Raw genomic sequence first — 9,521 nt, forward strand, 5'->3', positions numbered from 1 at the left:
ATACTATGGCGTTTTTTGGCCATTTTTTGGACATGTTAAAATATGATGTTTTTGGACTTTTTTGGCCATTATTTTCACATTGTGTGTCATGATATGTCTTTACAAGCGCAAATAAGTTTGGTTTCATCCATTTTTATGACATGTCAAAATTTGACATTTTTCGACATACTATACTATGGCGTTTTTTTTGGCCATTTTTTGGATGCTAAAATATGATGTATTTTTACTTTTTTGGCCTTAACTTCCACATTTAGTATGACATGAGGTGTCGCTACAAACTAAAATAAGTTGATTTTATCCATTTTTATGACATGTCAAAATTTGACATTTTTCGACATACTATACTATGGCGTTTTTGGCCATTTTTTTGGACATGCTAAAATATGAAATTTTTTGGACTTTTTTTGACTTTATTTCCACTTTGTATAGTATGATGCGTCTCTACAAGCTATTTCATGTCATTTTCAGCCATTTTTATGACATGCCAAAATTTGACATTTTCATACTATACTATGGCGTTTTTTGGCCATTTTTTGGATATGCTAAAATATGATGTATTTTTACTTTTTTGGCCTTAACTTCACATTGTATAACATGAGGTGTCTCTACAAGCTAAAATAAGGTGGTTTCATCCATTTTTATGACATGTCAAAATTTGACATTTTTCGACATACTATACTATGGCGTTTTTTGGCCATTTTTTGGACATGCTAAAATATGATGTTTTTGGACTTTTTTGGCCATTATTTTCACATTGTGTGTCATGATATGTCTTTACAAGCGCAAATAAGTTGGTTTCATCCATTTTTATGACATGCCAAAATTTGACATTTTTCGACATACTATACTATGGCGTTTTTTGGCCATTTTTTGGATATGCTAAAATATGATGTATTTTTACTTTTTTGGCCTTAACTTCCACATTGTATAACATGAGGTGTCTCTACAAGCTAAAATAAGTTGGTTTCATCCATTTTTATGACATGTCAAAATTTGACATTTTTCGACATACTATACTATGGCGTTTTTGTCCATTTTTTGGACATGCTAAAATATGATGTTTTTTGGACTTTTTTGACGTTTATTTCCACATTGTATGACATGAGGTGTCTCTACAAGCTAAAATAAGTTGATTTTATCCATTTTTATGACATGTCAAAATTTGACATTTTTCGACATACTATACTATGGCGTTTTGGGCCATTTTTTGGACATATGCTAAAATATGAAGTTTTTTGGACTTTTTTGGCCATTGTTTGCACTTTATGTAGTATGACGTATCTCTACAAAAACAAATAAGTTGGTTTCATCCATTTTTATGACATGTCAAAATTTGACATTTTTCGACATACTATACTATGGCGTTTTGGGCCATTTTTTGGACATGCTAAAATATGAAGTTTTTGGACTTTTTTGGCCATTGTTTGCACTTTATGTAGTATGACATATCTCTACAAAAACAAATAAGTTGGTTTCATCCATTTTTATGACATGTCAAAAATTTGACATTTTTCGACATACTATACTATGGCGTTTTTGGCCATTTTTTGGACATGCTAAAATATGATGTTTTTGGACTTTTTTGACGTTTATTTCCACATTGTATGACATGAGGTGTCTCTACAAGCTAAAATAAGTTGATTTTATCCATTTTTATGACATGTCAAAATTTGACATTTTTTCGACATACTATACTATGGCGTTTTTGGGCCATTTTTTGGACATGCTAAAATATGATGTTTTTTGGACTTTTTTGACGTTTATTTCCACATTGTATGACATGAGGTGTCTCTACAAGCTAAAATAAGTTGATTTTATCCATTTTTATGACATGTCAAAATTTGACATTTTTTCAACATACTATACTATGGCGTTTTTTGGGCCATTTTTTGGACATGCTAAAATATGAAGTTTTTGGACTTTTTGGGCCATTATTTTCACTTTATGTAGTATGACGTATCTCTACAAAAACAAATAAGTTGGTTTCATCCATTTTTATGACATGTCAAAATTTGACATTTTTCGACATACTATACTATGGCGTTTTGGGCCATTTTTTGGACATGCTAAAATATGAAGTTTTTGGACTTTTTGGGCCATTGTTTGCACTTTATGTAGTATGACATATCTCTACAAAAACAAATAAGCTGGTTTCATCCATTTTTATGACATGTCAAAATTTGACATTTTTTTTCGACATACTATACTATGGCGTTTTTTGGCCATTTTTTGGACATGCTAAAATATGATGTTTTTGGACTTTTTGGGCCATTATTTTCACTTTATGTAGTATGACGTATCTCTACAAGAGCAAATAAGTTGGTTTCATCCATTTTTATGACATGTCAAAATTTGACATTTTTCGACATACTATACTATGGCGTTTTTGGCCATTTTTTGGACATGCTAAAATATGCTGTTTTTGGACTTTTTTTGGCCATTATTTTCACTTTGTGTGTCATGATATGTCTTTACAAGTGCAAATAAGTTGGTTTCATCCATTGTTATGACACGTCAAAATTTGACATTTTTCGACATACTATACTATGGCGTTTTTTTGGCCATTTTTTGGACATGCTAAAATATGAAGTTTTTTGGACTTTTTGGACCTCTATTTCCACTTTGTATAGTATGATGCGTCTCTACAAGCTATTTCATGTCATTTTCAGCCATTTTTATGACATGCCAAAATTTGACATTTTTCGACATACTATACTATGGCGTTTTTTGGCCATTTTTTGGATATGCTAAAATATGATGTATTTGGACTTTTTGGGCCTTAACTTCAACATTGTATAACATGAGGTGTCTCTACAAGCTAAAATAAGTTGGTTTCATCCATTTTTATGACATGTCAAAATTTGACATTTTTCGACATACTATACTATGGCGTTTTTTGGCCATTTTTTGGACATGCTAAAAATATGATGGTTTTTTGGACTTTTTTGGCCATTATTTTCACTTTGTGTGTCATGATATGTCTTTACAAGCGCAAATAAGTTGGTTTCATCCATTTTTATGACATGTCAAAATTTGACATTTTTCGACATACTATACTATGGCGTTTATGTCCATTTTTTGGACATGCTAAAATATGATGGTTTTGGACTTTTTTGACGTTTATTTCCACTTTGTATGACATGAGGTGTCTCTACAAGCTAAAATAAGTTGATTTTATCCATTTTTATGACATGTCAAAATTTGACATTTTTCGACATACTATACTATGGCGTTTTTTGGGCCATTTTTTGGACATGCTAAATATATGAAGTTTTTGGACTTTTTGGGCCATTATTTGCACTTTATGTAGTATGACGTATCTCTACAAAAACAAATAAGTTGGTTTCATCCATTTTTATGACATGTCAAAATTTGACATTTTTCGACATACTATACTATGGCGTTTTGGGCCATTTTTTGGACATGCTAAAATATGAAGTATTTTTTGGACTTTTTTGGGCCATTATTTGCACTTTTATATGATATGTCTTTACAAGCGCAAATAAGTTGGTTTCATCCATTGTTATGACATGTCAAAATCTGACATTTTTCGACATACTATACTATGGCGTTTTTTGTCCTTTTTTTGGACATGCAAAAATATGATGTTTTTGGACTTTTTTGACGTTTATTTCCACATTGTATGACATGAGGTGTCTCTACAAGCTAAAATAAGTTGATTTTATCCATTTTTATGACAGGTCAAAATTTGACATTTTTCGACATACTATACTATGGCGTTTTTGGCCATTTTTTGGACATGCTAAAATATGAAGTTTTTGGACTTTTTGGGCCATTATTTGCACTTTATGTAGTATGACGTATCTCTACAAGCGCAAATAAGTTAGTTTCATCCTTTTTTATGACATGCAAAATGTGACATTTTTCGACATACTATACTATGGCGTTTTTTGGCCATTTTTTGGACATGCTAAAATATGCTGTTTTTGGACTTTTTTTGGCCATTATTTTCACTTTGTGTGTCATGATATGTCTTTACAAGTGCAAATAAGTTGGTTTCATCCATTGTTATGACACGTCAAAATTTGACATTTTTCGACATACTATACTATGGCGTTTTTGGCCATTTTTTGGACATGCTAAAATATGATGGTTTTGGACTTTTTTGGCCATTATTTTCACTTTGTGTGTCATGATATGTCTTTACAAGCGCAAATAAGTTGGTTTTTCATCCATTTTTATGACATGTCAAAATTTGACATTTTTCGACATACTATACTATGGCGTTTATGTCCATTTTTTGGACATGCTAAAATATGATGTTTTTGGACTTTTTGGGCCATTATTTTCACTTTATGTAGTATGACGTATCTCTACAAGAGCAAATAAGTTGGTTTCATCCATTTTTATGACATGTCAAAATGTGACATTTTTCGACATACTATACTATGGCGTTTTTGGCCATTTTTTTGGACATGCTAAAATATGCTGTTTTTGGACTTTTTTTGGCCATTATTTTCACTTTGTGTGTCATGATATGTCTTTACAAGTGCAAATAAGTTGGTTTCATCCATTGTTATGACACGTCAAAATTTGACATTTTTCGACATACTATACTATGGCGTTTTTGGCCATTTTTTGGACATGCTAAAATATGAAGTTTTTTGGACTTTTTGGACCTCTATTTCCACTTTGTATAGTATGATGCGTCTCTACAAGCTATTTCATGTCATTTTCAGCCATTTTTATGACATGCCAAAATTTGACATTTTTCGACATACTATACTATGGCGTTTTTTGGCCATTTTTTGGATATGCTAAAATATGATGTATTTTGACTTTTTGGGCCTTAACTTCAACATTGTATAACATGAGGTGTCTCTACAAGCTAAAATAAGTTGGTTTCATCCATTTTTATGACATGTCAAAATTTGACATTTTTCGACATACTATACTATGGCGTTTTTTGGCCATTTTTTGGACATGCTAAAATATGATGTTTTGGACTTTTTTGGCCATTATTTTCACTTTGTGTGTCATGATATGTCTTTACAAGCGCAAATAAGTTGGTTTCATCCATTGTTATGACATGTCAAAATTTGACATTTTTCGACATACTATACTATGGCGTTTATGTCCATTTTTTGGACATGCTAAAATATGATGTTTTTGGACTTTTTTGACGTTTATTTCCACATTGTATGACATGAGGTGTCTCTACAAGCTAAAATAAGTAGATTTTATCCATTTTTATGACATGTCAAAATTTGACATTTTTCGACATACTATACTATGGCGTTTTGGGCCATTTTTTGGACATGCTAAAATATGAAGTTTTTGGACTTTTTGGGCCATTATTTGCACTTTATGTAGTATGACGTATCTCTACAAAAACAAATAAGTTGGTTTCATCCATTTTTATGACATGTCAAAATTTGACATTTTTCGACATACTATACTATGGCGTTTTGGGCCATTTTTTGGACATGCTAAAATATGAAGTTTTTGGACTTTTTGGGCCATTGTTTGCACTTTATGTAGTATGACATATCTCTACAAAAAAAAATAAGCTGGTTTCATCCATTTTTTATGACATGTCAAAATTTGACATTTTTCGACATACTATACTATGGCGTTTTTGGCCATTTTTTGGACATGCTAAAATATGATGTTTTTGGACTTTTTGGGCCATTATTTTCACTTTATGTAGTATGACGTATCTCTACAAGAGCAAATAAGTTGGTTTCATCCATTTTTATGACATGTCAAAATTTGACATTTTTCGACATACTATACTATGGCGTTTTTGGCCATTTTTTGGACATGCTAAAATATGCTGTTTTTGGACTTTTTTTGGCCATTATTTTCACTTTGTGTGTCATGATATGTCTTTACAAGTGCAAATAAGTTGGTTTCATCCATTTTTATGACACGTCAAAATTTGACATTTTTCGACATACTATACTATGGCGTTTTTGGCCATTTTTTGGACATGCTAAAATATGAAGTTTTTTGGACTTTTTGGACCTCTATTTCCACTTTGTATAGTATGATGCGTCTCTACAAGCTATTTTCATGTCATTTTCAGCCATTTTTTTATGACATGCCAAAATTTGACATTTTTCGACATACTATACTATGGCGTTTTTTGGCCATTTTTTGGATATGCTAAAATATGATGTATTTTGACTTTTTGGCCTTAACTTCAACATTGTATAACATGAGGTGTCTCTACAAGCTAAAATAAGTTGGTTTCATCCATTTTTATGACATGTCAAAATTTGACATTTTTCGACATACTATACTATGGCGTTTATGTCCATTTTTTGGACATGCTAAAATATGATGTTTTTTGGACTTTTTTGACGTTTATTTCCACATTGTATGACATGAGGTGTCTCTACAAGCTAAAATAAGTTGATTTTATCCATTTTTATGACATGTCAAAATTTGACATTTTTCGACATACTATACTATGGCGTTTTGGGCCATTTTTTGGACATGCTAAAATATGAAGTTTTTGGACTTTTTGGGCCATTATTTGCACTTTTATGTAGTATGACGTATCTCTACAAAAACAAATAAGTTGGTTTCATCCATTTTTATGACATGTCAAAATTTGACATTTTTCGACATACTATACTATGGCGTTTTGGGCCATTTTTTGGACATGCTAAAATATGAAGTTTTTGGACTTTTTGGGCCATTGTTTGCACTTTATGTAGTATGACATATCTCTACAACAAAAACAAATAAGCTGGTTTCATCCATTTTTATGACATGTCAAAATTTGACATTTTTCGACATACTATACTATGGCGTTTTTGGCCATTTTTTGGACATGCTAAAATATGATGTTTTTTGGACTTTTTGGGCCATTATTTTCACTTTATGTAGTATGACGTATCTCTACAAGAGCAAATAAGTTGGTTTCATCCATTTTTATGACATGTCAAAATGTGACATTTTTCGACATACTATACTATGGCGTTTTTGGCCATTTTTTGGACATGCTAAAATATGCTGTTTTTGGACTTTTTTTGGCCATTATTTTCACTTTGTGTGTCATGATATGTCTTTACAAGTGCAAATAAGTTGGTTTCATCCATTGTTATGACACGTCAAAATTTGACATTTTTCGACATACTATACTATGGCGTTTTTGGCCATTTTTTGGACATGCTAAAATATGAAGTTTTTTGGACTTTTTGGACCTCTATTTCCACTTTGTATAGTATGATGCGTCTCTACAAGCTATTTCATGTCATTTTCAGCCATTTTTATGACATGCCAAAATTTGACATTTTTCGACATACTATACTATGGCGTTTTTTGGCCATTTTTTGGATATGCTAAAATATGATGTATTTTTACTTTTTTGGCCTTAACTTCAACATTGTATGACATGAGGTGTCTCTACAAGCTAAAATAAGTTGATTTTATCCATTTTTATGACATGTCAAAATTTGACATTTTTCGACATACTATACTACGGCGTTTTTGGCCATTTTTTGGACATGCTAAAATATGAAGTTTTTGGACTTTTTGGGCCATTATTTGCACTTTTATGTAGTATGACGTATCTCTACAAAAACAAATAAGTTGGTTTCATCCATTTTTATGACATGTCAAAATTTGACATTTTTCGACATACTATACTATGGCGTTTTTTGGGCCATTTTTTGGACATGCTAAAATATGAAGTTTTTGGACTTTTTGGGCCATTGTTTGCACTTTTATGTAGTATGACGTATCTCTACAAAAACAAATAAGCTGGTTTCATCCATTTTTATGACATGTCAAAATTTGACATTTTTCGACATACTATACTATGGCGTTTTTGGCCATTTTTTGGACATGCTAAAATATGAAGTTTTTGGACTTTTTGGGCATTATTTTCACTTTATGTAGTATGACGTATCTCTACAAGAGCAAATAAGTTGGTTTCATCCATTTTTATGACATGTCAAAATTTGACATTTTTCGACATACTATACTATGGCGTTTTTGGCCATTTTTTGGACATGCTAAAATATGAAGTTTTTTGGACTTTTTTGGACCTCTATTTCCACCTTGTATAGTATGATGCGTCTCTACAAGCTATTTCATGTCATTTTCAGCCATTTTTATGACATGCCAAAATTTGACATTTTTCGACATACTATACTATGGCGTTTTTTGGCCATTTTTTGGATATGCTAAAATATGATGTATTTTGACTTTTTGGGCCTTAACTTCAACATTGTGTATAACATGAGGTGTCTCTACAAGCTAAAATAAGTTGATTTTCATCCATTTTTATGACATGTCAAAATTTGACATTTTTCGACATACTATACTATGGCGTTTTTTGGCCATTTTTTGGACATGCTAAAATATGATGTTTTTTGGACTTTTTTGACGTTTATTTCCACATTGTATGACATGAGGTGTCTCTACAAGCTAAAATAAGTTGATTTTATCCATTTTTATGACATGTCAAAATTTGACATTTTTCGACAAAGCTTGTAGAGCTTGTAGAGACATCTCATGTCATACAATGTGGAAGTTAAGGCCCAAAAAGTAAAAATACATCATATTTTAGCATATCCAAAAAATGGCCAAAAACGCCATAGTATAGTATGTCAACAATGTCCAATTTTGACAACACAAAAATGGCTGAAATCAACATATTATAGTTTGTCGAGACACATCATTGTATTCAAAGTGGATATACAGGCCAAAAAAGGCAAAAAAGTAATAATTTAGCATATTGAAAAAAATGCCAAAACCACCACAGTATAGTATGTTGAAAAATGTCATGTCATTTTGACATGTCATGAAAATGCCTGAAAACATCATATTATACCTTGTTAAGATGCTCCATAGTAAACAAAGTGGAAAAAAAGGCCAAAAACATCATAATTTACCATGTTGAAAAGATCACCAAAAACACCATAATTTAGCACATCCAAAAAATGGCCAAAAACACCATAGTATAGTATGTCGAACAATGTCAAATGTCATTTTTTTTGACATATGATAGCTTGTAGAGACAAGTCATAGTATACAAAATGGAAATAAAGGCCAAAAGCAACATTATTAGGCATGTCTAAATATGGTCAAAAATGCTATAGTAGTGGCCATAGTGGCTGAAAATGACATATTATAGTTTTTTTATGCTATTTTTTTCAAAATATACAAACGTAACTTTTACAATTATATTTTTGATTACTCATTTCTAACCGAATATCACAAAAACATTGCACAGTACACCAGAAACCAGCAGAATGGTGAGGGTTTTTTTCATCATTACTTTGACCGCTGTAAACAATGCAATGACTTTTCCATTTTGTCAATTAAAAAAGTAACAAGCATTCAAATGGTTGCAATCAGATTGGACCCTTCTCACTGCCACTTGTAAAATATTTGAAATTTTCAAGGGAAATAAAGCTGGCTTAAGAGTAGCCAAACCAAACCTACTGTGAAGAACTAAACTGAGAATTAAAACTCAATCCAGAAAAACCCTCAACAGTTACATTTAACCACCGGAGACAAAATAACTAATCAAGGTCAAGAAA

The sequence above is a fragment of the Plectropomus leopardus genome, chromosome 12 (assembly GCF_008729295.1).
Source record: "Plectropomus leopardus isolate mb chromosome 12, YSFRI_Pleo_2.0, whole genome shotgun sequence".
NCBI classification, from domain to species: domain Eukaryota; kingdom Metazoa; phylum Chordata; class Actinopteri; order Perciformes; family Serranidae; genus Plectropomus; species Plectropomus leopardus.